General features: G+C 39.0%; 1 protein-coding gene across 1 annotated transcript in view; it reads right to left on the bottom strand.

Annotated features, from left to right (window-relative positions):
• The window catches only part of TMEFF1 (transmembrane protein with EGF like and two follistatin like domains 1), a 121,813-nt gene that overhangs the window by 70,559 nt on the left and 32,407 nt on the right, over window positions 1-18,847 (bottom strand). The window lies entirely within an intron of this gene.

The following is an 18,847-nucleotide window of genomic DNA, read 5'->3' as shown; positions in this document are numbered from 1 at the left end:
GCCCTTTTTCTCACCTTCTATTTATGCAGAGTTCCGGCAAGTCTTTAAATAAGTCATTAAAAATAAATGCAACATTTTCCTTCCTCTTCGCAGTATCTCCATTTGAGATCTAATTCTATAATGGTTTCTGAAAGCAGAGACCCATACAATATAGTACAAAACTCAGAAATGAAAACATTGCTTCAGTCATCATGGAAGTATTTCCTATCTTTCAGAATGCCTGGATTTTGTACTTCTTACATTATGTTCTCACCATTATGGCATTTATGCTTCCCGTATCTAATATTTCAGATTCCTCTTAAAGGGTCAGGTCTTGTGCTCTCATTTGTAATGACATTTGAACAGGAATTTCTGAATGATGCTCACTCAGTACTACAACTTTTTTTTTAATTATTATTATTATTTTATTATTTATGCTAAAACTACTTTATTAGTATATTTTGTTAATATTTTTATGATAGCTTTCTACTTCATAACTATCAATATTTTCTATGATAGTCATGAAGTAGTGCTTCCCTTTTTTTTTTTTTTTTCTTGATCTATGAGTAGGATTTACATTTAGTATAAACTCTCCTGCCTCTGCATATGAGTGAGTGCCCCAGACGTGTTTCAACTACTTAAGAAGGAAATGTGAGCATAAGAAACAAGAGTGTCTCAGAACTCTCTAACCAGCCCCACAGTCTAGATAAGCAGGATTCATGACTGCAGAAGCTGTGATGAATGCTTCTGCCCTGCAGTCTGAGTGCAGAGGCAAATGATTTAGCCCTCTGAAAATTCCCTGGAACTTCTACTACTCATGGAATGAGAAGATGGAAATGACTAGTGGTTTTATTACACTTCCTTGCTATATTCCTGACTATTTTAGAACCGAAATCCTTTAGACAAGGGTTCCTCCTCTAGGCTGTATATTACCCAGGTCAGTGGATATGGCAGAAGCAATAGGGAAAACCACCAGCTAAAGCGCTAAGACTGTTTAACATTATTTAATATTGCTGCAACCGAAGTAGCGTTAATGTCAGGTTAGTTTCTGTTGTGGATGTCTAGATGTCCATTTGATAAAGGTCTTCATCAAAATAACCTAATACACCAAAGGACTGATCAGATGGAGAAACAACTGACCAAACTAAATGAAACATTAGGGCACAGATAGTTGATTTTCACATCAGAGGGATGTCACCAGCAGTCACCAGTTCCTCAGTCTATTCACAAATGAGCAGAAAAGCGTATGAGCAGTAAGGTGAAAAGACATTATGGTAGTATCAGGCTATTAAGGGTGTTAAAAAAGATGGCTAACAGAAATGTTGCAGAGAATTGTGAGATTGAGTGACTGGGTTATAAAATGGCTGGGTTATTCAATGTAGATAAATGTAAAATAACACATACAGAGAAAAATCAAACTTTTTATACACATATATATATATACTAAAGATCCTGAGATTATTATTACCATTTAAGAATGAAATGTTGGCATTATAATAGACAGTTTAAGAAAAAAATGTCAGCTTTATGCTTAACAGTGACAAAAAAAGCAAATTGTATGTTATGAATTATTAGGAAGAGAAAAAAGAATAAGCCAGAGAGAACATCACCGTGCCACCATATAATCTAGTATGTACCCTGCCTTTTTAATAATGTGTGCCGTCTGGTCCATTATCACAAAAAGGACATAGTAGAATGGAAACAAGTTCTGAGAGGACAAAAGGAAGATGAAAAATATGGAACTTGGTCCTCTGCAGCAAAAATGAAGTCCAAACAGTTTTTTTTGTTGTTGTTGTTGTTGTTTTTTTTCCCTTTTCAGAGTTATTCTGAAATATGTAACAAACTTCAGCACGTTTTTCTGCAGCTGCTGTACAATGAGACTCCTGATGTTTACAGATGTAAAGCAATCACAGACATTTGGGTGAAAATCACTATGTAGATAATGACATTATTATCCAGTGTCTTTGAATCAGAAATGGAAAAACTTTTCAGAATAGTACTGTAAATCTTAGATTGCTGTCACAAACTAAATTTGAAGGCACAATCTTCTAAATTATCCTATGTAATTTTTGTTTCTGTCCACCAGGACTCTCACATTCTCTAGAAAGTCTGTTTAGCTTCCTCCTGAGATAAAGAGCAAACCCCAAACCAACCACTATTTCCATTCTTATTCTCCCAAATGCGCTCCTACTGCCTTACCATGACCATTGCCAACACTGAGCACAACCCCAAGAGAATAATTTTCTCAGCATGGAATTTAAAGCAGAAAATGAATCTTTTCTAGAGAAATAATCCATGTTGTTTTGTGGTCTCCACCTGACATCATTTTGGCAGCATTTTTTCTGCTTACCAGGAGAAAGTAAGATGGTCCCGGAAGAAACTTGGTCCTGGAGGAGCACAACATTCAAGCTACCACCACACTGCTTCCTTTGCAGTGCAAAGCCTCCAGATCTGCAGCTCTGATCTACAAGCCTTTTACTTAAACTGTTGGCCATTTTAGTTGGACACATCTGTTCAACACCCATGCCAGTCAGGCGGTGATAGGCAGACATCACACCCCCTTATCTTCCCACACCTTCCCTACCAAGAGTCTGACACAACCCTTGCTGGTTTTCCACCTCCACTGATGTTGCCTAACTTGGCTCAGATCCACACAACTGGGTAGACATTGGTCTTCTTCCAATGCTGCCACTTGATTGGTCATTGCAAAAAGCAGACACAAATTTTCACTTGCTATGCTGACTGTGACTCGTCAGCGTGACCTCCAGAATCTGGCACAGAGCAGCCATTGGGCCTCTTCTGTGGGAGGCATTGAAATATGGAGAAGGACTCAAATGGGAAGAGGGAGATGAATTCCCAGACAGTGGTAGCCACAGCTGCGGATCCTCCTGGTTCATTTTAGCTATGGCTTATCTGAACCAGACCTGCAAGTGCTCTGCGCCCACCGTTCCCTCAGTGTCAGTGACATATCACTGTGACATGTGGGCCAGATGTTACATTTGAAGCTGAATACACTGATCATTTTCTGTGGAATAACACTGTTATTAAGGAGAAACAGACAGCTATTATATGTAAAGCTGAAAGTTAAAACTAATTTGCAAATGTGACCCAGGTCATGTTTTGCTGAAATTCACAAACAAGTGGTCTGAAGCTTAGGGTTCTTAAGATTACAAATGTTTGTACTAAACTTCAGTATTTGAGGCACAACATAGAAAAGCTTACATATAGAAAGATCCACCAAAAAATATCATCAGTGTTATGTTACAAAGAATTGAAAGCAAACCACATCACGTAAGCAATGAAGATACTTTCTCAGCATCATTTTTCAATGCAAGTTACTATTGTGACAGCAGTATGATTTAAAATAGTAGGACAGAGAACCTCAGGACAAAGAATACTACACAGTAGGACAGATGGTTCTACGAGATTTTCTTCATATAAAAAGGTACCCTAAATGAAGCCATTTCAGATCTTTACTGTAAACAACTTTTAGCCCAGAGGAAAATTTTCTGAATAGTTGTAAGCACCTGAAGACAAGGGGAATAAAACAAATAACGATTCCTCAACCATAACTGTAGAATAGCTGGAGAGATTTTAAAATAGAATTCCATGACATTTTGTCAGGAGAAAAAAAAAACACAATGTTATTGATCCTTTATGTTTTCACTTCATTTTTCAGCTGGGGCTTTCCCTCTGTGAGCATGGCAGTGGCTAAGTTCCCTTGCTAGCACTGGAAGGTGTGCCACTACCCACACCCCATGACACAGCAAACAGAGAAAGCAAAGGCAGCAGCACGTTTGTAGGTCTTTGGGCCCCACAGAAGCAAATGTGGAAGCCTGCTTCTGCAATTTGGGCACCGAAAGGATGTGTGACTTACTGAGGATGAAGCAACTGGGGTGTGGGCAGAAGCAACAGAGAGATGTCCAGGAAAGCCTGGGATGTGGCAACCTAGCCACCTTAATGCAGTGTCTCTCACAGAAGAGGAAGATGGTCCTCACCTCAGACAGGCAACCTACAGCACACGGGACACAGCTCTAAGCTGTTCACAACCCCCAAGACCCAAAATGTCCCCCCTGCCACCCCCAGCCCTGGGGCAGAGCTCCCTCCAGGAGACCAGACTCCCAGAGAAACATTGCTTGGATATCATGAAGCAACTGCAAAACTAATGGCAGGAGCTTTCCAGCAAAGATATTCAGCATAGAAACAATGGAATGCAATGAAAAACACTGAAATAAATAGTGGCTTTCTTTTATTTTGGGGGCAAACTGTTGGAGAAATGTTCCATCTGAAATGATTTGTGGTAGTGTCCTCTTACAGTTTTCCTTCATTCTGAAGGTTTCTTCCTTTTAAAGTTTTCTTTCCTTGTTTATTTTTCTAAACGGAAGAATTTGCCAGGATTATTTTCTTTATATTAATCAGGTTGTTTGCGAAGGTGCCTTCCTGTGGTGTTAGGAATTCCCAAGACAGGAGAAATAAAGGGAAAAAACAAAAAAAAATATTACCTTTCTAAATGGTAAAGCTCATAACCAATGCAGTTGTATCTATAACTGCATTGTGTTACCCTGATGTCAAAAATATCCTATTGTAAATATTTGCATTTCTTGAACAGTAGTTCATTTATCAGGCTTTTCATTAGGAAGTGCTGAGGAGCATCTTAAGTACTCAACAATAAATTTTGTTGTTTTCATTTTTTCTTTCTGTTAGCACAGGACTTTAATATTAATCCGTCTTTGGGTTGCAGTGGGATTTTCAAGAGCTCTGCATTGTCCCACTTACTTCCACTGAATTCAAGGAAGAACAGAATTAGGGAAATGATCAACATTTTTCAAGAGCCTATCCCCAAAGTACACATATCTGAAACGGTAAATTATTGAGATAAATTTGGAAGCTGTATCCACTTCCAGTTGGAATGCACTTGATATCCTGGTAACACTTATTTCCTTATTTAACAGTTTGGGGTGGGTGCTAGACTGAATTTTCTTTGTAAAATATATGGGTCGATAACGCAGACTGTATTCGGGATGCTCAGGTCTGAGAAAAAGCATCAAAAAGTGTTCCAGTCTGTTTCATGAGGGATGAGTGTCCTGCCTGTTCCGCATGTATGGTTATGTATAAATCAAGCAAAATAAATCAATAGCGTCTCTTTAAAGGCTCCAAAATGTTTGGCCTTGAATTCTCTTTTTTTTTTTTTTTTTTTTTTTTTTTTTCTGTCTGCTGACAAAATATGGAAACAAGAGCAAGCATTCACAGATGGGGTGAAGGGTGAAGATGTCTCTTTCCTGCCCCCTTCCTGCTTCACTTCTCCTCATTCTCAGAAGGAAGAAAGCTGGAATCCTACCTTGGGGGAAGTTCTGCTCTCATTTCCATGCACAGTTGTGAACAGAGACAGACAGAAACTGAAGAAGAATTAAAAAGAACAAGAACATATTTCATCTCAGTAGATCTCTTACCACATGGGTAACATTCAGGCGAAAGAATTAACTAGCCCTTATCAAAAGCCCAGGAGTCTGAAGAAGCAAAGGTCATCATTATTAAAAGGCTGAAGTGGATTGCACACTACTTGAAAAGCTTAAGAAGTCTACTCATTTAAAAGGAAGAGCTACAAATCATCACAATGCTTTATAATTTGACCCCATCTAAATAATTCAATATTCACTGTGTCTGAAGTAGGGCAGTCTTCCATTGCAAATGTATTAAACACAAATTAATTAATGCTGAAACTTGTTCTCCACTACATTCATACAACTGCATTTAGCATTCTTCCTTACTGAAAATATGGTTATATTGTGGTTATATACTGGTGAAAATATATCCTTCTGTTACAAGATGTTATGTCTGTAGTGCATGCACCTGAAAGCTTGTACACAATTCAGCATAAATGACAGTATTTGCTCAGGACTAGATATAACAGTGATATCTGGCTGAAGAATGAGATGCTTCTTTAAAGTTCAAAGGCAATGATGATGTTCTTCAGAGGAAAGGATGAACTTCAGAAAGATCTTGAGTCAGAATTTTTGCCTACTCCTAATTTTGGACTCATGCTAATAGTGAATACTTAGACTAATTGCCAAGTGGGCATTTGAATAAGGGAGATTTTAGGTCACTAGGAAGTGTCCAGATGTTAAACATGGATTTTAAGGTTCCTATGTCTTTTCCCAGAGATGCTAGGTTCTAGCTATCACGTTTAATCATTGTCCAATATCAGCAAAGCAGAGCAAAGTTATTTGAGATAACTAGAAGCTACTATGGTACTATCAGTATTTAACTTCGCTTGATTACTGTCACTATGAATAAAATCATGAGGTACCCTATCCCATTGTAATTATGTATTTTTTTTGTTTGTTTTTAAAGATGACAAACTATTAGTCATTCCTATACCCTAACTATAGAAAAAAAATGTTATTGCTGCCAACATTGTCATCAAGAATTATTCAACACTGCAGTTGCAGGCTTGCATAGAAGTCAGGTCACTCATGAAGCTCTTCACACTATGGCTCTATTTCAACATACAGCAAGTCACTTTTCAAACCCATGTACAAGTTACAGACTAAAAGACAACACACTTTTTAGGATGAGACAAAGAAGTGGAGAGGATGAAGGTATCCCTGCATTGCCATGAAGGAGGGAGGGCAAACGACAGGTGTGAGAAAAACTATGGCATGAGGGAAAGGATTGAAGACTCACAGAAGAAAGCACTGACAGCAAGGTGATGGTGCAGGATTCAAACATGAGGCAAGGAACTGAAGAGGATTAAATGAATAGATGGCTTGCGGTTTGCTACCCTGCTTCCTCTAAAAGCATATGGGACAGCACAGCATAAACACTGTCTAGCGCAATGATTATGGAGTTGTGGCAGAAACTTTGAACATCTTTCTAATTGTCCTTTGCAAGAGAAAATCCAATTGAGAATATTCTGCTGGTTCCATTTAGTAGAGAGGAAGTTTGCCAGTCTTCCATCAGCAGAGCGTTATGAAGCATGTCCTGGGGAATTTCCAGTGGGAATAGAAGTAGAGCAGCCAAAACCCTGTAAATAAAACATGAAGGAAGATAAAAACCCCATCGCTTGAAGGAGAAGATCTGTCTTCACTGTGATTACGATAACAGACTTCCAGAAAAGTATCTTAATTTTCACTTAATTATGCAAAATAAGCTGAGTCGGGTGTAAGAGAGAAAATGGGGGATTCCTGGTTGTTAAATCTTGACAAAGGGGCTTGTTCACCAGGTGCAACCAAGCAGGCCCAAGGGTCTGGCATCCTCTCTTCTCCAGCCAATGGGCATTTTGTCTTTTTCACTAAAGTAAACAGGATCAGGCCAGTAACCACCAAAGCTGTCAGAACTGAATCCACCATTAAAAAAGAAAACAGGTTTCTGAGTGTAATATTTCAGTAATAACAGTGGAATGACAATGTGGCAACCCAAAAGGCTCCAGGAAGACCTACGGGACCACAGGCTACAGGGAAATCCTCCCTTCTCTGGACTCTCCAGGATGATGAAGCACAAAGAGCTGTTGTGGGAACGGTGCAGAATTCCACATTTCTATATGCATAAGGCAAAAAAATTATAACACAGATAACAGTTTCTTAGAAACACACAGGTCTGGGTAACACAATCAGACTCTCAAATAAAGGAGTTAAAAATGTAGCTTTTTGCAAATAATAAATCACTCCCTTGTACACATATAGATTGTGTGCGCTGTCAATGATTTTGAAAAGGAGAAATTCCTTTCAGCTGAACCTCAGTCTATATTTCTCAGCTTACGAGATATTAGTGAGTACCACTGACAGTGTTTTGCCACACACAGAGATACTGGAAGCTGCTGAACTGACAGAGGGGACACCAACTGCCTCTTTGTTGCTTCTGGAGCACAATACCTGAAGCCATGGAAAATCTGTCTCCATACAAATTGTCTTGTCAAAAGCATGGGCTCTTTCCTTTTACAAAAAGTATAATTCAAAAAATGCTTTTAAATTGTAGCTTTTCATTTCCAATCACATTTAACTGACTCATCTGAAAGAACTGCCTGCCAGCAACAATTTATTTTCTTTCACGAATATACAAAGCACTAATATTTTGGCTTGGTTTTAGTTTTCTTTTCCTCTGCAAACACAAAAAGAAGGGTTAAACTGAAACAACTACACATCTATAAAACCCCAGTGAAATTCATCAGGAATGCTTATACTTATCTGTAAAAAAACAAAGAAACAAACAAACAAACAAACAAAAAACCTCACAGGCTTTAATACCTTTTTATATGAAATTCTATGATTCAAGTATTATGCTATTATAAATCGTCTCTTAATTAGAAAAGAAAAGCATTCTTAAAGCTCACCATTTTATTTGAAAAATAAGTAACCATTTCTGCAATAATCATGAGAGTGGAAAACAAATCTTTGTGTTTTACAACACAGAATTTATCCTCTAATAATTACAGAAAAGTGAAAATGATGCTTCTTTCTTATCTTGGGTAGATTATTATAATCTGATTGAAAATGCAATAGGTTTTCCAGTATCCATTTTATCCAGCTCCCCCAAGCCGTTTCCTTAGTGTTAATTTGGAGTGTCATTCACGAATCTCAATTTATTTATAAAGGTAATCTTAATACAAAAATGTAAAGGGTATCATTTTTTGGAATAGTCTCTGCAACGTGAAAATGACTGAAAATAGGGTTAGAATGCAAACAATACCCATATCTGTAATCTTCTATTATCATGCCAATTATTAGGCGTTCACAAATGCAACTAGAATTTTATTCAGCTCATGTTCCCATTTCTCAGGGCTGTGCATCTGACATAGCATTTCGCCCATTTGTGTACAAGCCATTGAAATATTTCTTAATATAATGTGGTTATATACTTTTTTTTTCCACAGAATGGAAAAACAGAACATAAATTATCTGACATTTTCTATGATAACTATCAGATGTTTCCTGGCAAACAGATTTTATTAAACACTCACAGACTCTGAAAAACCCATCACCAAGTCCATGGATAAGGATGGCTTATGATAAGGCATCCTAAATTTAAAATATCAGAGGCACAGACACATATTCTGCCAGCTGGCCGTCTCTGTCAATAGAGCCCATTTGCATTGTGACTGCAGGTCGATGTTAAAGTGAGGAACCACCCAAGCCATCTCATCTCCTCCCTGCACAACTGATCCACCTCCCCAGCCAGCACTCGTCTGTCCGCACACCACCAGACCGTGGGAAACAGGATGAGGAGGGAAGTAAACAGTAGATGATGCTGTCCTCTATCAAGTAAGGGTAAAACTGTACGTACGTTTCACATCTTGTATTTTATGGTACACTTGGCACTACTAAGGCCAATTCATGCCTGACGAATAAATAAATAAATAAATAAATAAACATTTGATGGCCATGTTTGCTAGTTGCCTTTATGTCTACAGGTTTTGGTGCACCACATGGCCTTGTGATGGTGGCCAACATGTTCCAGACCTGCTCTGAGCTCACTGGTGTTTCCAGGCTTGCTCAATAAGTGGTTCTCCTGATTAAGATGTGAGTCTAATGTGTTGCAGTCTCTCACAGTCCCAGGTGAGAATAACGAAAAATGGCAAACACCCTCTCTGTTTGGCTGTGGTGCACAAGTCCCTTGGGCTCCACAGAAGAGGCTGGGAGCTGCTGCGTGGCTCTCTTTTATCCTGCACAACTTCTTCAACAACTGGAGAAACCCCAGCTGAAGAGTTGTGAAATACTTCAAGAACTGAGCCATTAATGTCTTGCTCAGCTGCTGTTCAGAGCTGGGAGCAACAGCTCACAAGCTGTAGTCTGCTTGGGCCGCCTTCGAAGAATACCTGCTTATAGACAGGAATAGCAATAAAAGTCATATAATTACTTTTCTGGAAGGTGTTAACACTTTTCTCTTTTATTTTTATTTTTATTTTTTTCCAAAGCTTTCAAATCCCTTTCCCTGGATTAAGGGCAGTTGTCGCTTCTTTTAACTTGGAGTCCCACCACTGTGTACCAATATTTAAGATTCAGCCCTCAGTGTGTTCTAGGCTCAGCTCATACAGATAAATGTGTTCACAGACTTCAGTGCAAAATACTGATGTGTTTAAAAGGTAAATTCCAGCTGCAGTGATTTTCTGATCTGAAGTAAGCCTGCTGAAGTCATTTCAGGAATAACTCCTCACCATTTATGTTATGGGTACCCACAATAATGTAAACACTTTACAACATTTCCCCTTTCTTTCTGTTAAAACAAGCTTTTTCATAAGTTGCTTTTAACTTTGAGATATCTCAATTGGTTTTGCTTTGTGTTCTTCCTTTTCACAGTCCAACAGCATATTTTATGTGCCTGGTGAAATTACCAGTGGTCTTTAGCTATCTTGATATGCTGTCAAATGACATTACCAGTATCACTGCAGCAGTAAAATGTTTTCTTTCAGAAATGTTAGCATTACCATGAGAAATGGCATTCACAAGGAACACACTCAAGTAAATTTAAGTAAATAAATGTCACTTCATTCTTATTTTAAGTTTTCTTTGATTTTTTTTCTTAACTGATTGCAGTTGATCTTTGAGATATGACAAAGTTTTTAAATTGAGAAAATACAGTATTGCTAAGCTCTATTGAGAATATAAAGTGGGAAAAGAATTACTGTCATTTTATCATGCTGTTAATAAGAAAACTAAATCTTGCATATTTTACAAGATCCGATTTAATTAAAAAATTAATAACACTTGTGAAAATCCAAATCAAGATACATATCTGCGTAATTCCTTTCTTTAAAGGTCTATTTCAGTTTATTTCCTCTTCCTTTTCCTTTTTTTCTCTATCACATCTGCACGAGATTTTTTCACAAAGGCTAGTTTTGTTTTTTCTCTCATTACTTTTTCATTTGCCTATTTATGCTCTGATATCATGCCCTTATTAGCTGGCTTGTTCTGTCTCCTGCTTGTAAGGCAAAATGAATATTAACTAACTTGCTTATTCCCAGTAGCTGATTAACTGGAAGCCACAATAAAATGACTTTGTAAAGGACAGAACTGGCTTTCACAGACATACAGACATACAGACATGTGGAGAGAAACACAGAAAGAAAAAAACACCTCGAGGCAGTAGGATGATACTTGAAATGTTATTTCTAATGCTAAATGTGAGCTGTCCACATTACAGGAGGAATTCTGTTCCCTGAAATATGACTGATTTTGTGGCTGTGGAACTACAGAAATATAGGGATCTTAATTATTGGGGTCTGAGAAAGACAAATTTGAAAAACACCATCAAAATAAGTGGGATTGAGAAGTCTATTTCTCTCTCTCTCTCTTTATACAGTGTCTGGGAACTTACTTTGCAAAAATTTTGCACCTGCTTGAACCAATGGAGCCATATCCTGGCGTTTGTGAACACGCACACTCTGCAGTCACAAACACACGTCCCATAAATGGCCCACCATAGCATACGAGGATGCTGTCTTGCAACAACTAACTAAACTGGGGCGTGCCAAGAGCTTGCTTAGATACATGCTCCATCTGCCGATGTCTTTAACATTTTTTTTCCTCTGCAACAGTCCCAGCCTGAAAACGTTTTTATTCCCAGACTGAGCTCTGACCTCTCTGCTCTGCAGAGGTATGAGACAGAGAAGCAAAGGCAACGGGTCTCCACAAGCGGGTGAAGTTACTGCTCTGTTTCCTTTGATGAAGCACCATCTGCTATTTCAGCAAAGAAACACTCTAGCTTATTTGGCAGTCAGATGGGACAAATTTCATTTCATCTAAAATCTTGGTGCTAACGTTACATACAGGGGATATCATGCTGCTACCAAGTTATGCATGACCCATTCACAATGAGTGACCAGAGCTAAAAAGAAACCATGCTATGTAGTGTCTCTAGTTTGGGCAATTCAATGATAAAAAACATCTTCTAGAAAATCCTATGGAAAAAAATGTCACTCTTTCCTTTTCTCCTGTAACAAAGTCACCTTGATGCCCATGTTAGGTATCTAGGAGATCTGTATGGGACTGAAAGCATAAATACAGTTAGGCATTCTGAAATGGCACTGTGTATGTTTAAATAGCAGGCATCTGCTTGTAAGATCAAGATATCTAAACTTTCTGCTAAGCAGCAGGTAAAGATATTGTTGCAGCCCCTACCAAAACAGCACCTTGCGTGCAAGGTACTTCTCATAATCCTCTTTATGTAGGCAAGTTTCAGCCACTGAACGTGGAGAACCACCTAAGAGGTTCTGAAATATGTTAGAGCTCTCTTACTGACAGTGAGAGCCATTGAAAAACAAGTGTTCCCAGTAATGGTGGAAATACCTCATGCTAAAGAATGAACCTGTTATCTCTCAGAGAAGATAACTCTCAGAAGTCAACCCAAGTCTCCAAGAGTGCTTGCTGTAGAAAATGACCTATCTGTCCTTCTAGAAGCTCAACCACCCATTCTGGGGCAGAAATCACAGAGAAAACACCTGCTCTCCTACACCAAAATGTGACAAAATACCAAACCTGCACCTTAAGAGATTGTCCTGGTAGCATTTAAAGATGCTGTCATATCTACATAAAATGCTATTTCCAAGTCTGGGCTGTCAGACCTTTCTGCAGCTTTCTTCATATTAAACATGTTCCAAAACCACAAAGATGAGACACAACAAAGATAAATGACAAAGCACACTGGAAGCAAAATACTTTTACATGTTCAGCAATCTAGAAATCATGAGTTGGACCAAGTTCGTTTTTATTAGATAAAGCTGACTTAAATTTCAGTCTTCCAGAGTGGCACAACAGGAGGGTCTGCAAAACATAATTTTTGGTTTTAAGGACTTGATGCCTACCACATGTTCCCATATGGCGGCACTGTCTCAGACTAGCTCTAGGCTAGGCCCACCTACAGAATGCCCATTAGCATTTGGTGCATGGGAGGTACAACCCTGAACTGCGTATTTCAGTCAAGTTGTCTCTGAAATGAACTGAGTTCACGTTTGCCAAGACCACTCCATGCTGTAAATCAAAACACAGAAAGTGCGGACAACTGGGGGCTCTCTTCTTGGATCAGGAGCACGTTTCTGAACTCAAATGCCAACTTTCAGAGTCATGTTCTCAGATGAGAGCCTCTCTTAGTGCAAGGGTTGTGTGAAACCTCACTGTCTTTACCGGGCTGCCTCAGCTGCCCTTCCTCTCCTGGGAGATGACAGTGTTCTTCCGAATGGTGGCCTGCTTGTGAACAGCTTTATCAGAAATATCAGATCTACAGTGAGGAAGAAAAACAGCAAACCCAAATGTCTCTAGGCTGTAGTGAGAGCAAGTGATTTTACCATCGTTTCTTCAACGGTCTCAGCATTTTTTGTCATATTTTAAGACCTTCTGTTCAGAAGGTCCAAAACAAAGTTAGCATAGAAGGAGACACAGGCCTTTTGGCTGCTGGGTGTCTCCAAAGGGCAGAGAGGATTGAGAAGTTAATAACATACAGAGCAATGCTGACTTGCTCCCAGAAAGTCTGTCATTTTATTGGCACTCTTAGCTGCTCCTGACTGTAGAAACCGATCAGGGGAACTGCACAATTCCAAGAAGCAATTCATCCTGTCTGAATGGCAGGTATTCAGACTGAAGAGGATCTATTTGTGCCCATTCATATCCTCATTCAGAAGCATTTTTTCTTCTCTAAAAGGCATTTATGATAAGATCATTAAAAAGCAAATAATCAATGTGTAAGACATTTCATTTAAAGCTCAATCAAAAACTACAGAAGCAGGTAAATTATTTGAACATTTATCTCCATATCATTTTGCTATTTGTAATTATTTCTAGCTCCAGAAGCAACTTTGAACTAAGCTTTGCAGGGATACCCCCTCCTAAAAGAGACTGAGTTTCTCTAAATTTTTGTACAGCTGCTCACCCAGAACTCAGGTTAGAAGTTGTTCTTCCCTGAGGATTAAGGACACATCTGCCAGATGAAAGAAAGCACTGAGGGTTTTCATTCATGAGCTACTTCACCTCTTCGTAGTAGAATGTGCAGCATTTGAATTCAAGAAAGGGAATGTGTTCAGAGAATGCTTTACTATTCAGTAATTAATTTTTACAAAGTTCTTTGGAAATGCAGATCAGTTTTTAAACTAAGTGCTATTATAAATCAGTGTGAGAAAGGAGTGCTCAAACCCAGATGTAGTGAAGAAGAATGGAGAAGTTTAAATGCAACCCTGAGTTAGGGAGCAGAAAACAACAGTTACAGAAAAGAGGGGATAAAGGTAGCTAATATAGCTTGTGTAGGAACTGTTCATAGATCCAAGTGTGAAAAGAAGCAGGGAAAGAGGTAAAAAATGAAAAAAACTAGTCAGTTAAGCCTAGGTGAGAAAAGATAAGGGCAGCAGAAAAGAGGAATGATTTAATGCTAGCTAAAGTGATTACTGAGAACAAAAGGGTTCTTATAAATATACTGCAGCTGCGAAGGGGGAAGACACACCAGTGAGAAATTATGACTGTTAATAAATAAGGAGGGAGATGATACAAAAGATTGCTGTAAAGTGGCTGAGCACGATGGTTATTTTGAAAATCCCAAGTCACTGATAGAAAAATGTCTTCCTAAGAGGTACAGGCAGTTGGAAAATCAGTAGATTCTTGTAAACATTACTTCCAATACATGAAAAAAAATATGTAGAAAACATAAGTAAAAAGCCTCACTTATACCAGTGACTTAGAATAATTTCATCAAGGAACTCTTTTTGAACGAGTGGTGTTTTTTAGCTCTATGAAACTGGACAGCATCCATGGAGTAATACTACAGTTTTTGTTTAAACCCTTTGGCAAAGCATAAAACCACTGATAAATACATGTATATATAAATCAAGTAAAAAAGAGGTTTATCAATTGGCAATGCTGAATGTCATCTTGTCTCGACAAATCCCATTACCATTATAAAATACAATTAGTTTTCAATGGAGTCCTGTGGACCATATCATTCAAGTCCTTTATATCTCTCTTCTAATACAGATCAAAACTAAAGTGGAGTAAATTTGCATTTGATAAAGTACAGACAGGATAATGTAATATTAGAAATGTAAAACGTTAAGTGTTGAAGATTCGGCTGCCTCAGTGAGCTCAGCCAATGCTCTCCCCTTGATTACCAGCATGATGCCACAGCTGAAACCCAAGATTTGAGCTGATTTTCTGCTTGCCACTTGGTAGCCAGATGCTATTGCAGACTAAAACATATAGTGGATTTCTCCACCCAGTGTCTAGCTAGACACACTGCCTGTGCTGCAGCCCACCCTCTGATAAGGCGTGCCAAGGAATGGGCACCCACCACTGACCTTGCAGCAGCTCTGCCAAGACGGAAGCCAGCCCTGGCTGGATTTGCAGACACAAAGCAGAAAATGTAACACAACACAGCTTTACATGATGTCGCTCAGAAAAAAAGATCCAATAAGTGAAAAGCAAACATTTAAATTGCAGGTGACTACAGAATCCTAGCAAAGAGGAATAATAGGGAAGCTTTAGGAAGATCTGAAGCTTTCTCTCTGATTTTAACTCATTCATTCAAAGAAGATCAAAAATAGTAGGAATTACTTGAAGCTGTTAAGATACTGAATTCTGTCCACATAGGGAAAGATAATGTGAACAAAAAGCATAATAAAACAGAAGAATATGAAAATATTGATTTATTTTAGCTCACTATAATTATCTTATATAACTGAACTCTGATTTCTTAATGTAAAAAGAACTATAAAACATACAATGTGATTAGGATATTTCAAAGCATACAGGAAGCCTTTCACCACTAAAATAAAAGGTTCAAACTCAGGAAATACCATTCAAATGTGACAGTGGTGTCCTGAGCCAGAATTCAGTGCAGACAGTGGGGAAATCAGATCCATCCTAGAGAATAACAAATATTTGAAGCCAGAATAAACCCCTGACATCTGTATGTCTGAGTTGCCATGATTAATTATTAAAGCTTCTTTCGCATTGCCTGAGTGCCTATTAGAGATCTCAAAGTACAGATGAAAAGAGACTCCCCTTCCCAAAGGTCCAAGTGCACCTTGACCATGAAGAGCTGTGGAGCTGATGCAGATGAGCAATGGACAAGGTGACCAGGGCAAGCCTGTGAGGTGCCTCTAGTTATGGCATGGGGGGAAGCACAGAAATGAAAGAAGCCTTTCTTCCTTTGTCTGTCCAAAAAGAAGCAAAGCTTCTTATGAATGGATATAATCAGTGACAACAAAAATCACGGCCCTTGCAGCCTAGATTAAGGGGAGACGACTGGGTGAGAAGGAGAAAGAAGAGTGTGAGCAGCAGCAGTGTCTGAGCAGAAAGAGATGGGAGTAGGATTAAATAAAAAGGAATTCATTTAGCTAGGGGAAGAGTTATGGGAGGCCTGAAGACAAAAGAACAAGAAATTTAAACCAGAGGCAGTCAAAGGTGTCAGCACAAGGATTGAGAGGAGGAGATAACAAGGTCATAATGACGTGCAAGGACGGGGATTCTGATGGCTGCCTTTCACAGGGCTTGACGTGGGAGGTGGAGGTGTCAGCAGAAGCTACAATAAGCAAAACAGGAGGCAACACATAGATCTTATTTTCTCTGTTTGAGTAGGAAGAAAAGGCTATCTAGGGTAAATCTTTTTCAGGAGTAATTATCAGGGTTTAAACAGACTCTAAATGTGTAGGTTATTGAGTTGTTGGTAACAATGTGGAATTGCAGATATAACACTAGCAGAAGAGAGAAAGTAAACTCCATTGTGCTTCTTGAAATTAGGTTTTGGGTGGTTGTTTTGTGCTTAAGAAACTAATAACAAAGACAGGCCCACACCCAAACTGAGCTGGAACAGACCTATATATCTGAGACATGACAGACTGCTCGCTAAGGTTTCCAGAGAACAGTAGAAGAAAACTAGTCAAAAACTTTTACTGTTCACTGGCATGCCCTATATCCATGCATTGTCTGCTGCTGTAATTTCAAGAAAGAGCTCTAGCAGGAAGTGCCAGGGAACAGCAAAGAGAAGACACCACATGAGAAAGAAAATTCAGGTAAGAGTAAGGATATTTTATGAGAAAGAGAAGAAACTCAGTGAAAAGGAAGCATATTGCGTAACTGAGAGTCTAATCCTGAGTAAATCAAACATACAACTAGCTGGAGGCATAGGGATAGATGGAAAATTGACCAAAAGATACAGAGAACCAGGAGAAGACAAAAGTTTGAGGTGGGCAGGAAGGTCATGCAAAAATGCAAAAATCAAACAAACAAAGCAAATGAAAACAAAACAAAACAAAACAGAACAAAACAAAACCACAAAAATTTTAAACGAAGAGATGTATTAAAGTGAGTCCAAGCAATCACACTGAAGTAACTGATGACAGGGCCAGTCTTCAGGGTATCAAAGACCAAAGGGATTTGGAACGGGACTATTTGTGGGGAGGGAAAGTTTTTTGGAGGACAGTAGAAAGCAGTGTCTGTTCTGTACAAACATAACACAACAGGACAAAGGGAAAAAGTGAATAAAGGAATGAGAATGGATGGGGGGCAATTAATACATAAAAGAGCATCAAAGAAAAGAGACCAGAAATACAAGGAAGTGCTCCTAAATAGTTATCAGGTCTCAGTGCTGTGTCTGGAAAAATGAGTTTTATAGGAAGAGAAATGAGAAAGGAAGAGACGAAGTGTGTGGGGAGAAACAGCAATGGATAATATTCATTTTCTCTTTTAGAAACAACATAATCCAGTAACTGGATCCTGAAAGAACCTGAAGTGATGGACAGGAGGCAGAGGCTGCAGACTCGAGCATGCAGAAGGCAAGCTGTGATGGAAGAAAGCGGAAAAAGAAAGACGGTACTTTCAGCAACGGCTCTCTGGGTGGTCCTGAGGTGTCTTCTGGGGAGGCACAAGCCTCATTTGGATGCTTTGAAAAAACCGTGCTGAGACAGGAAAATCATAGCCGGGGGTTAAAGACAGACCAGACAGAAATGAGGCAAGAAGTGAATTGATGGAGCCAAGAGCAGTGACCGCATGGATGGGGCTGGGAGTTGGGTGTCAGAGATTTTGACAGATGGGAGGTCACAGAAAGGCCGGGTGGGGACAGGCGGGTGGGAAGAGGACGAGCAGTCTGGAAAGAAAGAAGGCAGTGGTCAGAAACAGGGAACGCGGCTGCTGGAGGGTCAGAGGGAAACAGCCGCCCAGCCCAAGGGGGGGTATAAATGTGTCATTTGTGCAGCATTTCATGGCCCCGTGTCAAAGGGCAGGATCCATAATAGCACAGGCATTAAAACCTGTGACAGGTTGAGGTTTTATCTGACTTTTTTTTTTTTTTTAAATTCTGCCTGGCTAAAATAGATGTTTACATTTTACTTTATTTTTTTTTAATTATTTAATATGGAACTGCATTTAATTAAAAAAATATCTATACATTTAGCCAAGATTACAGCTGAAAATATAGATACAGCCCACCTTAAAAACATTATAGCATTTTGAATGTCCTTAATTGAAGAGTGTGAACAGGAGTAATTTGTTTTTAAATTTTGATTATTTTCAGTGTTAATTGTTGTGCTTTTCATGCTTTTACTAGATTTCTATGGCTTTCCTCTTCATGCTTTTGCTAGGTTTTCATTGCATTCAATAAAAAAGCATATTGCTTGTCCTGAAATTTAGTATCTACGCACCTACCACCTTTTCCTACAGAGGAAATGGATCGATAAAACCTCTTGTCATCATGGTAAGATTTGGATTCTGCACACAATCTCCTAGTCGCCTTGATTATGAGGAAAATGAGTGATTTGGGTACAAGGTGGTCCTCCTAAGAACATCTGTGAGGCTCAGAGCCATGTTTTGGTCAGAGGACAGGCTCTGCCCCTGGTATTTGCCTCTTCCTCCTGGCAGAGGAGTGCTCTGGCTGATGGTCAGGGCAGGTGGGTGATCAG

This window comes from Cygnus atratus, chromosome 2 (assembly GCF_013377495.2).
Source record: "Cygnus atratus isolate AKBS03 ecotype Queensland, Australia chromosome 2, CAtr_DNAZoo_HiC_assembly, whole genome shotgun sequence".
Classification (NCBI taxonomy): Eukaryota; Metazoa; Chordata; class Aves; order Anseriformes; family Anatidae; genus Cygnus; species Cygnus atratus.
This window is presented reverse-complemented; position numbering and strand designations above follow the sequence as displayed.